Genomic DNA, 18,950 nt, shown 5'->3' with positions numbered 1-18,950 from the left:
TTCCAAGGATTCTTTTGCCGTTATGCACAGAGCTCTCACAGGAAACACTTCCTGTGTGTCTTCAGCGTTTAGCAATGGCTTTGTTATGTGCTGGATAGTTGTCAAGGCACAGAGGTTAGGAGAAGCAGGAGGGAGAAGAAGACAACAGAAGAGAAGGTAGAGGAGGTTCTGGCTGCAAGGATTTTAAGTTGATGAATGAAATAGAAATAAAATGTCTAACTCTGACTCCATGTTCTCTGGAATCACTGAGGCAATGACAAAGAAGCAGCTTCCTTCTTCCGCAAAGTGGAGGCTTGAGGTAAACGGAAGCCTAGAACTTAAGAGTAGGTAGGTTTGAGTAGGTGAAATGGAGTCACGTTTTTCAATGTCATAATCAGTTTTCAATGCTTTAATCAGTTTCTAATGAAGAGCCCCATGCTGTGTCTAGGAACCAGGCTCTCTCTCTTCATCTATCCAAACTGGTTCTATTCATGAATTCACATGTGATGCATCTCTAGGAAGAGGAACATATTCCTAGCTTCACGAGGGCTGTTCTTAGTGTTAGGCCAAGCTAGCCGAGCTACATAAAAAGGATTGCTTAAATAAAGCATGTATTTCATAGTCTGGCCATGGAAGATTGGGCTTCATGGTCCTTTGGCCTGTGAACATGCAGATCCCATGCTAGGATGGACAATATGTGAGTCACTACTCTTACTGTTGCTGCTTTAAAATTCAAGAAATTTAAAATTTTTTAGAAAATTTCTGAATAAAGTAGTCTCCCTTTTGTCCTGGACCCTGCAAGTAATATAACCAGTTCTGTGATGAAGTTCTGTTTGAAAAAACAACTTCTAGGAAAGAGTAGAAGAAGTATCACCCAAGTTCAAATTCCAATTGTGGTTTGGAAGAGGATGAATGGTGGTAGGACAAGGTACTGAAGGGACAGAGAGATAGACAGACAGACACAACTCTGGAAGTGACTTCTGAGCATGGGGACAGGAGAAAATCAGTATAGACACAGTCCTTCAGCTCTGGGCTCTGACACTGGTCTGCATTTCTATTGGTTCCAAGTGTATGCATCTTTTAGGCTGCTCTTTCAGACTAAAAAACTGAGAAGAAAATGGGGAAAGTCCATGTGACAGCAAAACGAAGTGGGTATTTTAGAGTGTGAAACTTCATATTGACTAGGGGAGTGAAAATGATGAGCTTCAAGTTCAATGCACAGTACTCAAGTTCCTTACAAAAGATCATTGTGTTTTTTTACTTCTCCCTGATGCATCTCACTTTTTTCATGTCAACTGTCCTGGAGTACTATGCACACTTTGACCAAGTTCTTCATTTCTGGTTCTGCCTGGAAAATAGTCAAGCGTGGCTCCATAGCTTTTGGACTAACAGAGATAAGAAGGCGGTGGGAGGAAACATGGGACTCCTTCCTTGTTAGAGCTTTGTTAAGAATTTTGAGAAACTCACAGCAGAAAAGTGATCCAAGCATGGGGTCCTTCTGAGGCCATGGACCTCACTCCTAGGAAATGGTCCACAAAAGTAGCCTTTCTTTTAACATATGCGCCGTTCTTCACATGTGTCTCCAAGTACCACAAGGGTCCTCCTTTCAGCTCAAGGAAGTGCTTGAGCTTAGCCCACCTCCTAGCCCAGGTTCTGAAGGATTCTGTGCTGCACTTTTTAGCTGTGTAAGTGTTGGGAAGTGGGCTTTAGCATGTGGGAAACATTCAGGCACGTTCCTAGAGAGTCCTTTCCCAAGGCACACAGCAAGGCGATGACAGGTCTTCTGTGGATTTCTTTTTGAGAACTGAACCCCCAGCTGAGGGTATGCAGGTGCTGGATGCTTTGATTAGCATTGGCCCTCTGCCTGGCCACATGCTTTTTGTGTGCGTTTTGCAGCAGGATCATCCCTGTGGTCCTATCCTTGCTTAGACTGTTCATTTGGCTGAAGTCGAAAAGGACATGCAGAAGGGCGTTCATTTATCTTGACAGGTGGAATACACCCACCCCCCCTTAGATTACAGGCTACTTCTATGTCATGATAATGAATGGTGTATAAGGGTCAACTGTCTTTGCAAAGAAATGAGTAGTATGGCTGGCAATATACTTTAAAAAGTTTCCTTTGTCCTCTAAAAGTTGAGAGTAAAATCACCATATATATAATCCAGTCACCTGTCTTCTGAATATTATCAAAAAACATTTTTAAAGGAGCTGAAAATATTAGCATTTAAGTATTCATCACAACACTATTCAGAAAAGCCAAGCAATAGGAGCAAAACCTGAATGTTTATCAATGAAAGAATGGATAAAATATGTGATGCGTCAAGACAAAGGAATAGTGTTCAGTCTTAAAGAGGAAGCCCCATCATATGTGCTTATTTAGATCTATATCCATTCACAGAACCAATTGTGTCAGTGATATTTTTGCTTGTTTGATCTAACCTGATCATTCATGCAATGATTGGCGTACACAAGGGCCTTGCAAGTATTTTTTTTCAAAAAATTAGTCATTTGACCAATAATCTCTTGTTCCATTTTTCTTTATTTAGACCACATCAGTCTTTTTTAAGGTAGCTTAATATAATTATGCCCGACAACCATACAAGGGAATTAAGAAGAGCAAACAAGACACATGCAAACCCCTTTCTTTCTAATTCACAACTGACAAGAATGAGTCAGTTCTGCTATGAAGACCCAAACTACTTTTGTGTCTGTCCACAGACAATCTTGGAAGACATGGTTTTTAGACCTGAGTCTGGCCTTTGATTGCACAGTAGTAATAACCAACAAACATTGCCTGGAGGAGTTAGGCCAGAGTAGAAGAATGCCGTGTGTGTGTGCGTGCATGTGAGTGCGTGTGTGTGCATGTGCTTGCATGCGCGCTTTCCCAAAACCCATGCTTATAGCTTATAACACCTATGTGACCCTGAAATCCCCCTTGCTTTCTACATCACATTAGGACGCAGGGTCTTCTAATACTGTTCTTCATATCGTGGTGCTGACCCATGAAAACAGCTTCCCTGAGACTAGGATGGGAGAACCATGAAGTGAATTTTCCATAAAAATTAAATTTATTCGGCTTGAAAGAGTATAATTTTAAGTTCTAAAAAACATATAACAAATGATACTGATTTTTCATGTGTGAAACCCCAAAATATGAGAAGTTGAAGTATAGAGACATGATCTCCCCTCATTTAATTTTTTAGTAAGACTACCCTCTGTAAGTGACAACTGACTTTGTGGACCTCCTATGTGATAATCATAGTGTCTTTTGATTTTAGGATCAAGAAAATATATGTGTGCACAAGGATTTGGGGATTCTTTTTCAAAACTGCTGCAACCATCTAGTGGTTTGGAGCTGACAAGCTGAAAAACACAGAGTGGTGAATTTTGAAATGATATGAATCCCTCTCTAATCTCCTCTCTTCTATTCACCAATCATATGATCATTGAGAAAACCACTTCCCTGGGTTTCAAGAGGAATATCGGGAGCAAACATCACCACTCTGCTTTCTAAAATGGGGCTACTGGGGGAAGGGTGTTAGGGAATAAGAAGTAATATTTTCACAAGAAATGTGGAAATTTCTCCTTGAAACCTCACTTTTATCTTCTCTCCACTATAAGCAATCTCTTTCGTTGAATTTTGCTAGGATTCCTTATTTTGCCAAGTCAAAATGAGGAAGGAACTGTTTTTGTAATTTCATCATATGTTCATGTCAGATGCATCGCATAGATAAAAGATGAACTCTCGTTTCGTTTGCATGTAAACCTTGTTGCTTTGGTCTGAGTAAGAATGGCCCCATAGGCTTATGTGTTTGAATGCTTGGTGTTCAGTCAGTGGAAATGTTTAGGAAGGATTTGGAGGTGGGGGCCTTGTTGGAAGAGGTATGTCACTGAGGGCAGGCTAATGAGGTTTCAGAAGTCCAGGTCATTCCCAGTTAGCTCTTTCCCTCAGCCTGGTTCTTATGGATGAGATTCAAGCTCTTTCTACTGCTTCAATGTCATATGTGTCTGCCTGCTGCCATGCTCTTTGCTGTTGACAAATCCTTTGAAACCTTATGTCCCAAATAAACTCTTCTATAAGCTGCCTCTGTCATGGTGTCTAATCACAACAAGAGAAAAGTAACTAAGACATTACTATTGTTACGTAGCTTTTAAAAACACACTTGGGGAGTGCTATTAAGGGACAACAAAGTGTGTGTGTGTAGCTCTCCAAGTAGACCCAACTTCAAGCCAATTTGCAAAGGGAGATGATTTTCTTTGATGCAGGAGAATGGTAAAAATAAGTATGTATTTGAGTACAGTGTGGAGAGCAAGATTCACATACACTTCTGTATTTTAGGGAAGTAAGAAGGAAACAGACTTTGCTCAACTCAATGAGGCAAGTTTGACACCTATTTTTCCATGTAACTGCTTCTGCTTTCTATTTGGAGCATGTGTCATTGAATGAATGTCTCCCACCTCTTCTCGCTCATCTGAAGTTTTTTGGGTTTTTTTTTTTGTTTTTGTTTTTTATTTGTTTGTTTGTTTCTTGTTTTTTTGCTGTTCCCTTAGTTTTGTTTTGTTTTGTTTCGTTTTTCGTTTCTTATTCTGGCTCAACCTCTAGTTCTGAAAACTATCCTTAGAAAAGAAAACATGGATACTGATAAATCAGCAATGACAAAAGAAGGCTACTTTGGGTGATTTTACTTACACTGTTTTTAATAGGAGACACCTGGTTGACAAAATAAAAACCACCAATGACCAGGCATGAGAATGGATAGTCAGAAGGTGAGCCATTCGGGTCTCTTAGTTCAAAAGATACCCGGAGAATAATAAATGAAGATGGCTTTTTAAAGCAAGTGAAGACTTGCTGTAAAAGTAACAACCACTGTCTTCATTGGTCTGCAATGCCATTCCAGCTGCCCTCTCCCATTCCTGAGATCCTGTACTTCCTCCTTCCCCAGGGAAGAGGCATTTCCATCAGACATTCAGGAGATAATTCAGATTGTTTCTCATCTAATAGGAATTTGCATATATCACTTGATGTGAGAGAATTACTTGATATTTTACCTTAAGGGCTCATGAACACAGACATTTCCCCATATTTCAAATGTACTTAGTATATCATGTAGTTGATTGACAACTTGACTACACACCATGTGCCTACCCAAACTCAAAATTTCCACTGAGTGATTGTCCCATACCATTTCTTTTTGATTTTCTTCTTTTTGTTTTACCTCTTTCCTCCATTTCCATTCTGCTGAGATCCAGGGAAGAAGAGTAAGAGGGTACAGTGCTGTAAAGGGACTTTTTACTTTCAGGAATGTAAAGTTTGGTTTCAGGCCAGAATGAAGCATCATCAGGCCTTTATTTATAAGATTATACAGGTTCTAGACAGATGGTTTGGGTGTTAAGAGCACTTGCTGCTCTTCCATAGGAACTGAGTTTAGTTTTCAAGGCCCATGACAGGCAGCTCAAAAGCATCTGTTAACTTCAGTTCCAAGGGATTCCATATATTTAGGTTCCTCAGACATCAGTACTCTAATGCACTTACTCACATGCAGACATACACACAAAGTTACACATAATTTAAATTTTAAAAAGTAAATCTGAAAAGCTTATTGTGCCTATACCAAGATCAGGAGATACATAGGGCTTATTGACTGGGTCAATTCCAAAATAGAATTAGCATAAAGTCTTAGTTGGCATGGAGAAGACAAATAATTTTAGATTTTTTTCTGATTTTGAAAACAAAAGATATCAATATTTACCTCATGAAATTGAAAGTAGTGAAGGTTACAGGACTTGAAAGGAAATGAAGAGAATTGAGCTTCAAAAAAAAAAAAACAAAAAACAAAAAACAAACAAGTTTTGCTAAGCCTTGAGTGTTGAAGAAATGTTAGCTTTGTGCTACGCATCTATTCTCTACAGTGAAGTTATAGAGGGCCAGTGAATGAAATTCCTTAAACAAGACAAATATTGTAAGCTATTAGCGAATGTTCAAACACCAGTTATTAAGTGCTCACTGTCTGACAGTGCTCTCCTCAGACTCTCACTAATACCTTCTAACTACTAACTTTTCCCAACAACTCAATAAGGTGAGTCTTAACTCATTGACACTTTAAAGAAATTGAGGGCCATTGGATTACTTAAGTTCCCATGGGTCACAGAGCTAATGAGTGGGTAAAGCAAGATCATGAGGCCAGCAGCTCTGCTCCTCAGGATTACTGCTGAGCCACTGTGTCCATTGGCTCACAGGTAAACTCACTCGTCCTGCTTCAGTTTCTGTGTGCACGCCCTCCCCCCACACTTCCCATCTGTTTCAAAGGTGACATACCTAGGGGAGAAAATCACTTTGACTTAGACACTGGAATTTTAGTTGTCCAGCCTAATTGAGGTTGAGCCATAGTCAGGTCTGGAAGCCCAAGTGCCAAATTCCTAGGAGCCACAGAGCTCTGGGTCTACTCTGGAGCCCCTTGTAAACTTGTAAAACAAATCTAATCAGAAAAAAATGCAGGGGTTGGCAGAATTTCAACTCCCTGCCCTGCTGAGTTTAAACCCCTGACTATTGTCAGGTGTGAGCTGTGGTTTGTCATACAGCCTGTGGCTTTAGACAGAGGCCTTGATGTTAGAAGCCTGGGCCAGGCAGACCTTCATTGAGGAAAAGCAGGGTTAGGCATTCTTCCACTGGTAACCCCACCTACCTCCTTTGTATCACAGCCAGGTCAAATGCGTTCACGTGACTTTTAAAGTTGATCCTGACTTCTATTTGCCATTCTCTTGAAACTCTGAAACTCTGACCGTTGTGTGGGAAAGCCCCATCAGTAAAATGCACCCAAATTTAAAAAAAAAAAAATCTTCTGTCTGCTTAGAGATTGAACTTGGTTTGGTAATTTACTTGTTTCTACTTGCCTCTGTAGTTACAAAAACTTTCATTCACATTTCTTCTAACTCAAAACTAATCAAACCAAAAGAATAAATAAAACCATGCATGTGTCTGAGCTGAAACCTCTTTAACAATAGGAGTGTTCTGGAGAAGAGACTGTCCTAAGTTGTCCCTAAGCAGGTGAGTTCCTCACACCTATAGGACCCCATTAGCTGAGGCAGAAACACTCAACCTTCAGGTCTGAGGGAAGAGTCTTGCTGTGTATTTGCATATATTTCCTCTGGTCCCCACATACCTCGGCAATGCAAACCATCCATAGGCACTAGAGACCTCCCAAGGCCCAGCATGTTGAAAGTCTTTTCAATGGGAAACAACAAGATTTTGTCCTCTGTGATCTTAAAGTCCATTTTCATTCCATCTAAGCATCTCTGTGACTGACTCATTGGTCTCTACCCTATTTCCTAAGTAAAATCAGAACCGCAAAACTTCCTGTTTGAGGTGTAATAGACAGAAACTTTAACAGGCTCCACCTAAAAAATCAAAGAGATTTAGTATATGTAAAAAAAGAATAAATCTTAATATATCACTGAACTTTTTATGATGAGGGTAAGCAGAATAGAGAAAGGAAAACATCAAGTTGAGGTGTGCCCAGCAGCAGTGGACAGTGACGCTGACAGAAAGAGTAAGATATGAGAGCACATGATACCCAACGCATGCACAAGCTCTGGGGATCTGGCCAAGGTGGGATAGGCATTTAATGGGCTGTAAACACGTTTTTAGTTATTTAACTCTTAGTTTCTAGACGAAACGAGTGAAGTTCTCTTCCAGAAGAAAGTATTCATAACTTAAATCTTCAGGGTACAGGAGCATTGGGTTCAACAAAATATGAACTTTAAATAACTGAATAACCTATTTAGAGAAATTCATAGTCTAAAGCATAGGGACACCTGTCACTAGGGAGAGTAGGCAGAAGTGAGAAATGCAGTAAACCAGTATTATTTTTAGGTTAAATATGAATGATACAATGTTAAGAGCAAAGTGTGATGAATGGCCAATCACCTTCAGTACTTCGTAAAACATTACTGAAATAATAGTATGCCTCTTCTTCCTCCCTACTTTTGTTTTCCAAAAGAAAACATAGAAATAAACAATGAGAAAGGAATTAAATGGGGCCAGGACAAGAGAGGACCATCTATCATTACCTTAGCAGATGTGAGGGGAGACTGAAAACTGAATTATAAACCAGTATTGACAACCGTGTCTCTGCCAAAGATGGATACATGACTGTGCTAGGCCATGCATGCCGTGCTTTACCTGCACATCTAGGACTCTGGCCTGTCTCCTAGTGCATAAGTCCTTGTCCCTTCTCACTCACCATCCCGTTCTCTCTTCCCTCAGTCCTGTGTATAGCTGTAATGTGAGAACATTTAAAACGAGTTGACTTTCGACTCTTCAGTCTACACAGCCACAGCTCTGCCCATTTCTCTTAACAACCTAAGAATATGTAAAGTCTGGATTAGTTCACAAATAACTGCAGCACTAGACCCAAGCAAACAGGTCTCCAAGAGATGGATTTATTGTCTATATATCACACATATATAGAACATACATAGAGAATACGCACATATATGTATACAGATATATATGTATATATATTTGTTAAACGTATTTCCAATTTCCAAATTCAACACTGCATGGTTCATTTTCACCTTTTATCTTGCTCTTTTTATTATCTCTTCCCCTAAAAATGAGAGATCTTGGTCTTATCTGTCACATACCTACTATTTTTAACTCATATGCATATGAAGCACTTTCAGAATTGCTAATCCATACCATCTGAAACACTACAAACTAGAGAGTAGTATTTGTGTCATTAGCCTAGTACCATTTAGTCAAACAATTATTTTTAAAATTTGTTAGGCTAGCTATTTACTCTCCTTTCAGCATGCTGTTAGCCCTTTATTATATAACTAGTTACATCAACATTGTCTTCTATTTGGAGTTTCCATATCACACCCTACTTATTATCAGAAATTTATAAATGGTAAAATGTATTTTTAAAAATGAGCTTATAGGGGTTGGGGATTTAGCTCAGTGGTAGAGCGCTTGCCTAGCAAGCTCAAGGTCCTGGGTTCGGACCCCAGCCCCAAAAAAAAACAAAAAAAAAAAAACAAAAAAAAAAAAAACAAAAAAATGAGCTTATGACTTTAAATATTGATAATTGTTATGTGGAAATGTACAGAATCATATGTCAATCAAAATAGGTATTCTTTGATTCTACTTGGTATGAAAACCCATATTTTATCTAGTTTTGTATTCAATATTCCCAAGCACTGGTCTGGACAGTTATAGGCAAACAGATAATTGATTACACATTAAGGCATAACAAAGAAATAGTTTATTCTTCTAAATTCCATATCAGTGGTTGGGGTGACAAAGCAGGTGGTCTTACACCCAAATGCAGGAAAAGAAAGAGAGATGGTGACATCATAGTGTTAACTCAGCAGTTCTCTGAAAATCTCCCCAGAAAGCCTGTATAAAGTCATCTCTTCCACCATGCTGAATTCATGGTAATCATTAACTTATTCTCTAAAGTTTCAGCTTTCCCAGAAAATAAATAAATTGAATAATAAAAATATGTGTCTTTCACATCTGATTTATTTTATGGTCCAATCCCTTCAGACCCCATCCCTCTTCCTGATACATCACTAGTTCATTTATTGTGTTGAGTAGCACCTATTGTCCAGATAAAGCACAATTTACTTATCCATTTTCATACTGTAAAGCATCAGGCAACCCTATATAAAGTTCTATAACCATTGACTATTCAGATTTCAGTGGAAATGCAAGTTTTCATTTCTCTAGAGTAAATACCTGGAAATAGGATTTATCAATCTTGTAGAAAATTTATTATAAACTCTTTCAAAAAAAACCACTGCACAGTTCACAGTACCTGTGTCTTTTTGCATTCCCACTAGCAAAGAATTTCCAAGAGACCTGCATACTCATCAATGATTGGTGTTCTAGCTTTGGGCTTTCTGCATACAGGAGGGTGCATTGTGAAATCTCACCGTGGCTTTTATTTTCACTATTCTAATGATTTTGTTGGTATTCTATATATTTTTCTTTGATAAAACAAAAAGAAAATGCAGCACCAGGTATTGAAGGTGTTACTACAGGAAACCAAACAATCAGAAAGAAGCAGCGAAGTTAAAGAAACACTAAGTCGGGGGTTGGGGATTTAGCTCAGCGGTAGAGCACTTGCCTAGCAAGCACAAGGCCCTGGGTTCGGTCCCCAGCTCCGAAAAAAAGAAAAAAGAAAAAGAAAAAAAAAAGAAACACTAAGTCAACCTGTCAGAAGAAAGAGAAGAAAGAGACAGACAGGTCAGTGGTATGGGAGCCTTATTCAGGCTAACAGGTCCAAGGTTGCAATTCCAAAGTAGCAATGATGTAACCTATTTAAAGACATAACAAAGACATGCTTACAATAAGGAAACAATGTCAATCCTCGGATCCAAGAACTCAGAAAATCTCAAGCAAATTAACAGAAATAATATCGCACTGAGTATCAACAGAATGATCATATTGCATTTAAACAAATGAGAGCTTAGAGAGTAAATCTTTTAAAGTAAATGTAGCCAGCAGTATAACCAAAAGATCTTCAGGGTTATTAACGATAACATTTAGTTCTATAGAAGGTCGCAAGCAATATTGTGAAGCAGTCTATAATTTCCATAATCCATCAAAACAGAAAGTATATTCTTCATAAGTGTTAGTTTGTAGTAACTGTATGAGGGAGAGAGGCTGCTTAGAGGCTTTTTATAAACTGAACATCGCACATAAATAGTCATTAGGAAGTATAATTCTGGGTTAGTTATTTTCTGTTGCTCTACTAAGATACTCTGATAAAAACAGCTTGAAGAAGAACAACTTTATTTGGACCCTTGGTTCTAGAGAAATAGAGTCTGTTACGACCACTGCAGAAACGCTCTAAATTTCAAAACCACTTGAAATGGCACTATCAATCGTGCAAACACACAAACCCGCCCACCATTTCTTACATGAAGCACCACATTCTATTCATGCTATTTGTCAATACTTGGCTTGTCAACAAAGAAACTGGTTATTGTTCTTTGATATATATGATTTACATACATTTATTTCTTCAAATGAATTTTAACTGTCCATATAAAATTTGAATAACACTACTATTTAGGTCTTGCACATAAAAAAATAATTTGTTGACTAATAAGTATTTAGACTCACGAATTAGGATTTCTATTTTCATCATTTTTAGCTCAAAAAATTGCCCCATTAATAGCAAAGTTGTACCAATTTGTATGAAAGCATGAACTGGTCACTCAATTGATAAGCCAAATTTTAAGAGTATATTTTTATACCAGTGTAATATTTTTGATCCTTATAAAATTAATTCTCCATTTAGCTATAGTGAGTGGATTTTTAACAAGTATTAAGAAGTGATGGAGAACTTGCGAATAAAAAGAAGCTACAGTGGATGGGCCTTTCACAAACCCTAAGTGTTGATATAGTTGAAGTCAGTTACCAGCCTTCTACCGAGGAGGACACAGTGTGTAAAACTGAAGGGACCTCGTTCAAATGGCAAGAAAGTGAAATCTACAAATCTATTTCCAAGTAGCTCCAAGGTTTCCAGCACAATGGTTTAGGGAGAGCCTTGGCAGGGCCAGATGTTTCAAAGTGACAATGGGCTCTGATAGGAGAAGCTTCTAGGTCAGTGGGTTATTCCCATCACAGATCGCCCGGTTCATTCCGGTTACCCAGTACCAACAGTGATCTGGCTCTTTCTCCAGGCACACGATCCCTGCAAGACCCTCCTGGCGTCCTCTGTGACCCAGAAAAGACTGTCTACACTTCCCACCTCCTGCCCTGGCCTGGCTGCATTCCACTGTCTACTTTATGCTTTTATTATAGATTCATTCTTCACTTTCCCCTTGCCAGATTAAACAAAAATTCAGAATGATGAAGGCTAAATGGTTTGGGTTTTTTTTTAAGTGCTGAAAAGTGGCAAGATTTACATGGTGGGAAAAACGAATAAGGATAAAGGATATGACTGAAAAGGGATGGTGTTCCTCCAGATTTAATGGAAAACTCCTCTCTTCTGCCAGTTTTATTGCCATAGGAGTGAGCACCCCAGTGTGACAGGTTACTACTATTTTACTTTATGAATATCGGTTCCTGAGAACTCCAAAACCTTAGCTCATTTCTCTTATGTGCTAATGATGTAATTATTCCCATGATATTAGACATTTTTTTTTTGGCACATCTGTTTCTGATGAGAAAAAAATCTACTTATCATGTGAAAACGTGACCCATCATTTACATGGTTTGAGCTAGCTAGCTATATATTTCATTGTTTGGGTTGTACCAGCCTCCATTTAAACTTATCATTGTATTGCTAGTAGTGACTATTTCCTTTGTTTTGGTAGACTTTGCCTAGATTGAACTTAAAGTTTTGGGTTATTTCTGAATAATAAAAGCCAAACTTGGATCTTCACTTTGCGGCATGCTTTATACATGATAGATTCTATCTTAAAATGTCTCACCACTTTAAGGCCTTCCTGCTACTGATGGATATGTAGTGACATTTAAATGACTAGTATTGTCGGCAATTCTCCTGAAAGGTTGCTACATACTGACTTTCTTCATCGTATGACAGATGTAAATATGCCTGTTTCCTTTATGATTAAGAACTCTCTTCTTAGCTTGAAGGAGCTCGAGACCCCATATGTACAACAATGCCAACCAACCAGAGCTTCCAGGGACTAAGCCACTACCAAAGACTATACATGGACTGACCCTGGACTCTGACCTCATAGGTAGCAATGAATATCCTAGTAAGAGCACCAGTGGAAGGGAAGCCCTGGGTCCCTTAAGACTGAACCCCAGTGAACTAGACTGTTGGGGAGAGGGCAGCAATGGGGGAGGGTTGGGAGGGAACACCATAAGGAAGGGGAGGGGGAGGATGTTTGCCCGGAAACCGGGAAAGGGAATAACACTCGAAATTTATATAAAAAATACTCAATTTAATAATAATAAAAAAAAGAACTCTCTTCTTGAAAAAAAAATGTATAGCATTTGGCAATACAAGCCGAGCCCTTGGATAGTATAATGTGGCATATTGTCTACAAGTGGGTATGTGGGACATTAATGTCATAGATATCATGTACTAAAATAATGCATAATAATGATATCTCATAAGGCTCAATACAGATCTCTCTCTGGGCGGTGGAATGTGTCACTTCTGACTTGGGTGAGATAATAGTGGCATGGTCGTATAGAGAAGTTTAAGACTTAGACCGGAACTGCCAATCAGGGATAACTTCCAAAGTTGAAAGATAGATACAGAAGAGCAAGCCCAGACATAGTTGGAGCACTCTTCTTTCTGAGCCACTTAGGATCTCCTCAGCCTTATTCCAAAGCTTCGCTTGACTCTAGCCATCCTTCCGTCTCTACTTTGGCAAGGTATGAACTTGGCTTTCCTGTTTGGACTCATATCACCTGTCAATATGTCTTTCAAGATCTCTCTGGAGCAATTGTTTAAAAAGAAAGCTCAGTTCTCTATATCAGATTTATATAAGACAGTGTGTGAACTAGTCCCTGCCTACCAAAGGGTCTCACTCATTAAACTCGATATTCACCCTGTGTCCTACTGGTACCTAGCAGTTAATGATCCTCGATAAGCCACAGAGCTGTCAGAACCGACTCAACATTCTGTGCCCTCTGCCAGGGCATTCTGCCTTCATTCTGCCAGCTTTCTGCCTTCTTCCATTTAGTTCAATCGAGTTCTGCTTGGTTTCCAGTTTTTGTTTGTTTGTTTGTTTTCTCAAGTATCATTTTTACCCCTCGCAGCTTTCCCTTATGTTGCTGTCACTGTAAGTATTTATGCTATTTCTCTTACTCTTTGAAATCTCTGAGGCCTTTAGCCCACCGAAATGCTGTAATCAACTAAAAGAACTCCTCGACAAGGTCATCCCATTTATGAAGTCAGGGAAATCTGATGCAGCCTTAATTTCCAAAAGTTTCTGTGATTATGAATCCATTTGCAGATGTGTCACTTGGTAAGATTCAAAAGCTTAGAAGTTCATAGACTGTGGTCAGAATTATGTTGACTCAAAGGATAGCAGTCTGTGGACCTACCTCTGAACGTCTTGATAGTGTGCAGATTAGATGAAGAGACTTATTCTTCTTCCTTATTCAGAGGTACAAAAGACAAAACCCGAGTAACCGAGTAACCATTAGACACATGGTCAGGATATCCAGAAGCACAGCTGGATCCAGAGCCATGAGTTTACTTTGCAGTTTAGTGTGATTCTGCCGTCTGCTCTCAAGTAATACTTTTTTGTTTTGTTTTGTTTCCTTTTTTCTTTTATTGTATTTTTTTAAACTTACATTTTAAAGGTTACCCCTTTTCCAGTTTCCCATCCAGAAACCTGCTATCCCATCCCCTCTCCCTGTGCTTCTATGAGGGTGTTCCCTCAATCAGCCACCCCCTCCATCCCACCTCCCTGCCCTCACATTCCCCTACACTGGGCATCAAGCCTTCATAGGACCAAGGGCCTTTCCTCCTGTCGATACCCTACAAGGCCATCCTCTGATACATATACAGGTGGAGCCATAGGTCTATTCCTGTATTCTCTTGGGATGGTGGTTTAGTCCGTGGGAGATCTGAGGGGGTCTGGTTGGTTAATATTGTTGTTGTTCTTATGGGGTTGCAAACCCCTTCAACTTTTTCAGTCCTTTCTCTAACTCCTCCATTGGGGTCCCCATTCTCAATTTGATGGTTGGCTGTGAGCATCCACCTCTGTATTTGTCAGGCTCTGGTAGAGCCTCTCAGAAGACAGCTATATCAAACTCCTGTCAGCATGCACTTCTTGGCATCAGCAATATTGTCTGGATTTGGTGTCCTATATTGGGATGGATCCACAGGAGGGGCAGTCTCTGGTTGGCCTTTCCTTCAGTCTCTGCTCCACACTTTGTCTCCATATTTCCTCCTGTGAGGATTTTTGTTCTCCCTTCTAAGAAGATCTGCCACATCCACACTTTGGCCTTCCTTCTCCTTAAGTTTCATGTAGTCTATGAATTGTATCTTGAGTATTCCAAGCTTTTGGGCCAATATCCACTTATCAGTGAGTGCATGGCATATATGGTTTTTGTGTGTGTGTGTATGTGTGTGTGTGTGTTTGTGTGTGTGTGTGTGTATGTGTGTGTGTGTTTGTGTGTGTGTGTGTGTGTGTGTGTGTGTGTGTGTGTGTGAGATTGGGTTATGTCACTCAGGATATTTTCTTTTTTTTTTTAGATGAATTACTCATTTTATTTATTTTTTTGTTGCAATCTTTTTTTTTCACTTTGGAACAGTGTACTTTATTTTTTTTTTATTAACTTGAATATTTCTTTATATACATTTTGAGTGTTATTCCCTTTCCGGTTTCGGGCAAACATCCCTCCCTCCCCTTCCTTATGGGTGTTCCCCTCCCCCACAACCCTCCCCCCAACAGTCTGGTTCACTGGGGGTTCAGTCTTAGCAGGACCCAGGGCTTCCCCTTCCACTGGTGCTCTTACTAGGATATTCATTGCTACCTATGAGGTCAGAGTCCAGGGTCAGTCCATGTATAGTCTTTAGGTAGTGGCTTAGTCCCTGGAAGCTCTGGTTGCTTGGCATTGTTGTACATGTGGGGTCTCGAGCCCCTTCAAGCTCTTCCAGTTCTTTCTCTGATTCCTTCAACGGGGGTCCTATTCTCAGTTCAGTGGTTTGCTGCTGGCATTCGCCTCTGTATTTGCTGTATTCTGGCTGTGTCTCTCAGGAGCGATCTACACTTCTGCACTTCTTTGCTTCATCCATCTTGTCTAATTGGGTGGCTGTATAGATATGGGCCACATGTGGGGCAGGCTCTGAATGGGTGTCCCTTCAGTCTCTGTTTTAATCTTTGCCTCTCTCTTCCCTGCCAAGGGTATTCTTGTTCCCCTTTTAAAGAAGGAGTGAAGCATTCACATTTTGATCCTCCGTCTTGAGTTTCATTTGTTCTAGGCATCTAGGGTAATTCAAGCATTTGGGCTAATAGCCACTTATCAATGAGTGCATACCATGTATGTCTTTCTGTGATTGGGTTAGCTCACTCAGGATGATATTTTCCAGTTCCAACCATTTGCCTACATTTAATTTCATAAAGTCGTTGTTTTGATAGCTGAGTAATATTCCATTGTGTAGATGTACCACATTTTCTGTATCCATTCCTCTGTTGAAGGGCATCTGGGTTCTTTCCAGCTTCTGGCTATTATAAATAAGGCTGCGATGAACATAGTGGAGCACGTGTCTTTTTTTATATGTTGGGGCATCTTTTGGGTATATGCCCAAGAGAGGTATAGCTGGATCCTCAGGCAGTTCAATGTCCAATTTTCTGAGGAACCTCCAGACTGATTTCCAGAATGGTTGTACCAGTCTGCAACCCCACCAACAATGGAGGAGTGTTCCTCTTTCTCCGCAACTCAGAATATTTTCTAATTCCATCCATTTGCCTGTGAATTTGATGAAGTCATTGTTTTTTATAGCTGAGTAGTATTTCATTGTGTAAATGTACCACATTTTCTGTATTCATTCCTCTGTTGAGGGGCGTCTGCATTCTCTCCAGTTTCTAGCTATTATAAATGAGGCTTCTATGAACACGTTATATGTTCCTTGTTATATGTTGGGGAATCTTTCAGGTATAAGTCCAGGAGTGGTAGCTAGGACCTCAGGTAGTACTATGTCCAATTTGCTGAGGAACCTCCAGACTGATTTCTAGAATGGTTGTACCAGTCTGCAATCCCACCAACAATGGAGGAGTGTTCCTCTTTCTCCACATCCTCGCCAGCATATGCTGTCACCTGAGTTTTTGATCTTAGCCATTCTCAGTGGTGTGAAGTGGAATCTCAGAGTTATTTTGATTTGCATTTCCCTGGTGACTAAGGATGTTGAATATTTCTTTAGGTATTTCTCTGCCATTCAATATTTCCCAGTTGAAAATTCTTTCTTTAGCTCTGTAGCCCATTTTTAATAGGGTTATTTGATTCTCTAGAGTCTAACTTCTTGAGTTCTTTGTATATATTGGATATTAGCCCTCTATCAGATGTAGGATTGATAAAGATCATTTCCCAATCTGTTGGTTGCAGTTTTGTCCTAATGACAGTGTCCTTTGCCTTACAGAAGCTTTGCAATGTTATGAGATCCCCATTTGTTGATTGTTGATCTTAGAGTATAAGCCACTGGTGTTCTGTTCAGGAAATTTTCCCCTGTGTCTATATATTTGAGGCTCTTCCCCACTTTCTCTTCTTTTAGTTTCAGTGTATCTGGTTTAATGTGGAGGTCTGTGATCTACTTGGACTTGAGCTTTGTACAAGGAGATAAGAATGGGTCAATTTGCATTCTTCTACATGCTGACCTCCATTTGTTAAAATGGTTTAACCATTTGTTAAAAATTCTGTCTTTTTTCCACTGGATGGTTTTAGTTCCTTTATCAAAGATCAAGTGACCATAGGTGTGTGGGTTCATTTCTGGATCTTCAATTCTATTCCACTGATCTATCTGCCTGTCTCTGTACCAATACCATATAGTTCTTATCACTATTGCTCTGTAGTACAGCTTGAGGTCAGTGATGGTGATTCCCACAGAAGTTCTTTTATTGTTGAGGATAGTTTTTGCTCTCCTGGGTTTTTTGTTATTCCAAATGAATTTCCAAATTGCCCTTTCTAACTCTATGAAGAATTGAGTTGGAATTCTGATGGGAATTGCATTGAATCTGTAGATTGTTTTTGGCCATCTTTAATATATTAATCCTGCCAACCCATGAGCATGGGAGATCTTTCCATCTTCTGAGATCTTCAATTTCTTCAGAGACTTGAAGTTCTTGTCATACAGATCTTTTACTTCTTGGGTAGAGTCACTCCAAGGTATTTTATAATATTTGTGACTATTGTGAAGGGTGTTGTTTCCCTAATTTCTTTCAGCCTGTTTATCCTTTGAGTAGAGGGAGGCTACTGATTTGTATGAGTTAATTTTATATCCAGCCACTTTGCTGAAGTTGTTTATCAGGTTTGGGAGTTCTCTGGTGGAATTTTGTGGTCACTTAAGTATACTATCATGTCATCTGTAAATGGTGGTATTTTAATTTCTTCCTTTCCAATTTGTATCCCTTTGACCTCCTTTTGTTGTCTGATTGCTCTGGCTAGGACTTCGAGTAGGGTGAGTACCCTTGGATAGGTAGGGTGAGAGTAGGCATCCTTGTTTTGTTTTAAAAGAAGCAACCCCTGAGCAAGCCACGTTCCTTCCTCATTGGTGAGCCCATGGAGAGATTTTTAAACAGCACAGTCTTCTCGTTAGAGTGTGGGAAGAGTCTCTGAGACTACTCAACACTTCACAATTAAAAAAACATAAATAAATAAAATAAAATTAATCTTAGTAGCTGTTAAACCTTTGCCTTTGCTCTAAGAATTTATCCAATTGGCACACCTACAAGAAATGATCTGCTCTCCTCCCATTCTCCTCTGTGCCAAACATAGGAAGAAAGGAAGGAAGAAAGAAAGGAAGGAAGGAAGAAAGAAAGAAATGAAAGAAAGAACCAGACAGGCACATGGAAGAATTCCAACATCAGCGAGAGCATATATTAAAGTTTTAAATGAATTATTGTTCTAGTACACACCCTGAGGTTGAGAATGAAAGAACATCCAGGACTAACAAACCTGATTGTTCTGGCAAAGGTGCCGTTCAATTCATGCTGGCATCTCTGGTCTTTTCTTTTCCTATGACATTCCAACTCCATTTTTTTTAAAGTTAATTGTTCAAGTAGCAATTTTTAACATTACTATTTCGTTCATTTTTCTCCAAGAGAACTCCCACTTCCAGGTCTCTTGAGGGTTTCCCAAAGGGCATGTTGCCTAGAGTCTGATTATTTAGTTGTAGGGACAGCTGTCATTCTGTTAGCGAGTTCATTGGGCCATGGATTATTCCTTTCTTTATTGTTTTCCAAGCAAGGCAGAGATCTTGGCTTGGGAATATGAGTACTTCACCACTTGGCCTTCTTAGATCCCCTGAAAA

The 18,950-nt window shown here is 39.5% G+C and overlaps 1 protein-coding gene across 1 annotated transcript in view; it reads left to right on the top strand.

Moving 5' to 3' along the window:
• Positions 1–18,950, top strand: part of Hdac9 (histone deacetylase 9) — a 756,932-nt gene that overhangs the window by 719,965 nt on the left and 18,017 nt on the right. The window lies entirely within an intron of this gene.

The sequence above is a fragment of the Rattus rattus genome, chromosome 7, assembly GCF_011064425.1.
Source record: "Rattus rattus isolate New Zealand chromosome 7, Rrattus_CSIRO_v1, whole genome shotgun sequence".
In the NCBI taxonomy this organism is placed as follows: domain Eukaryota; kingdom Metazoa; phylum Chordata; class Mammalia; order Rodentia; family Muridae; genus Rattus; species Rattus rattus.
The sequence above is the reverse complement of the archived record's forward strand: the minus strand, read 5'-3'. Positions and strand labels throughout refer to the sequence as shown.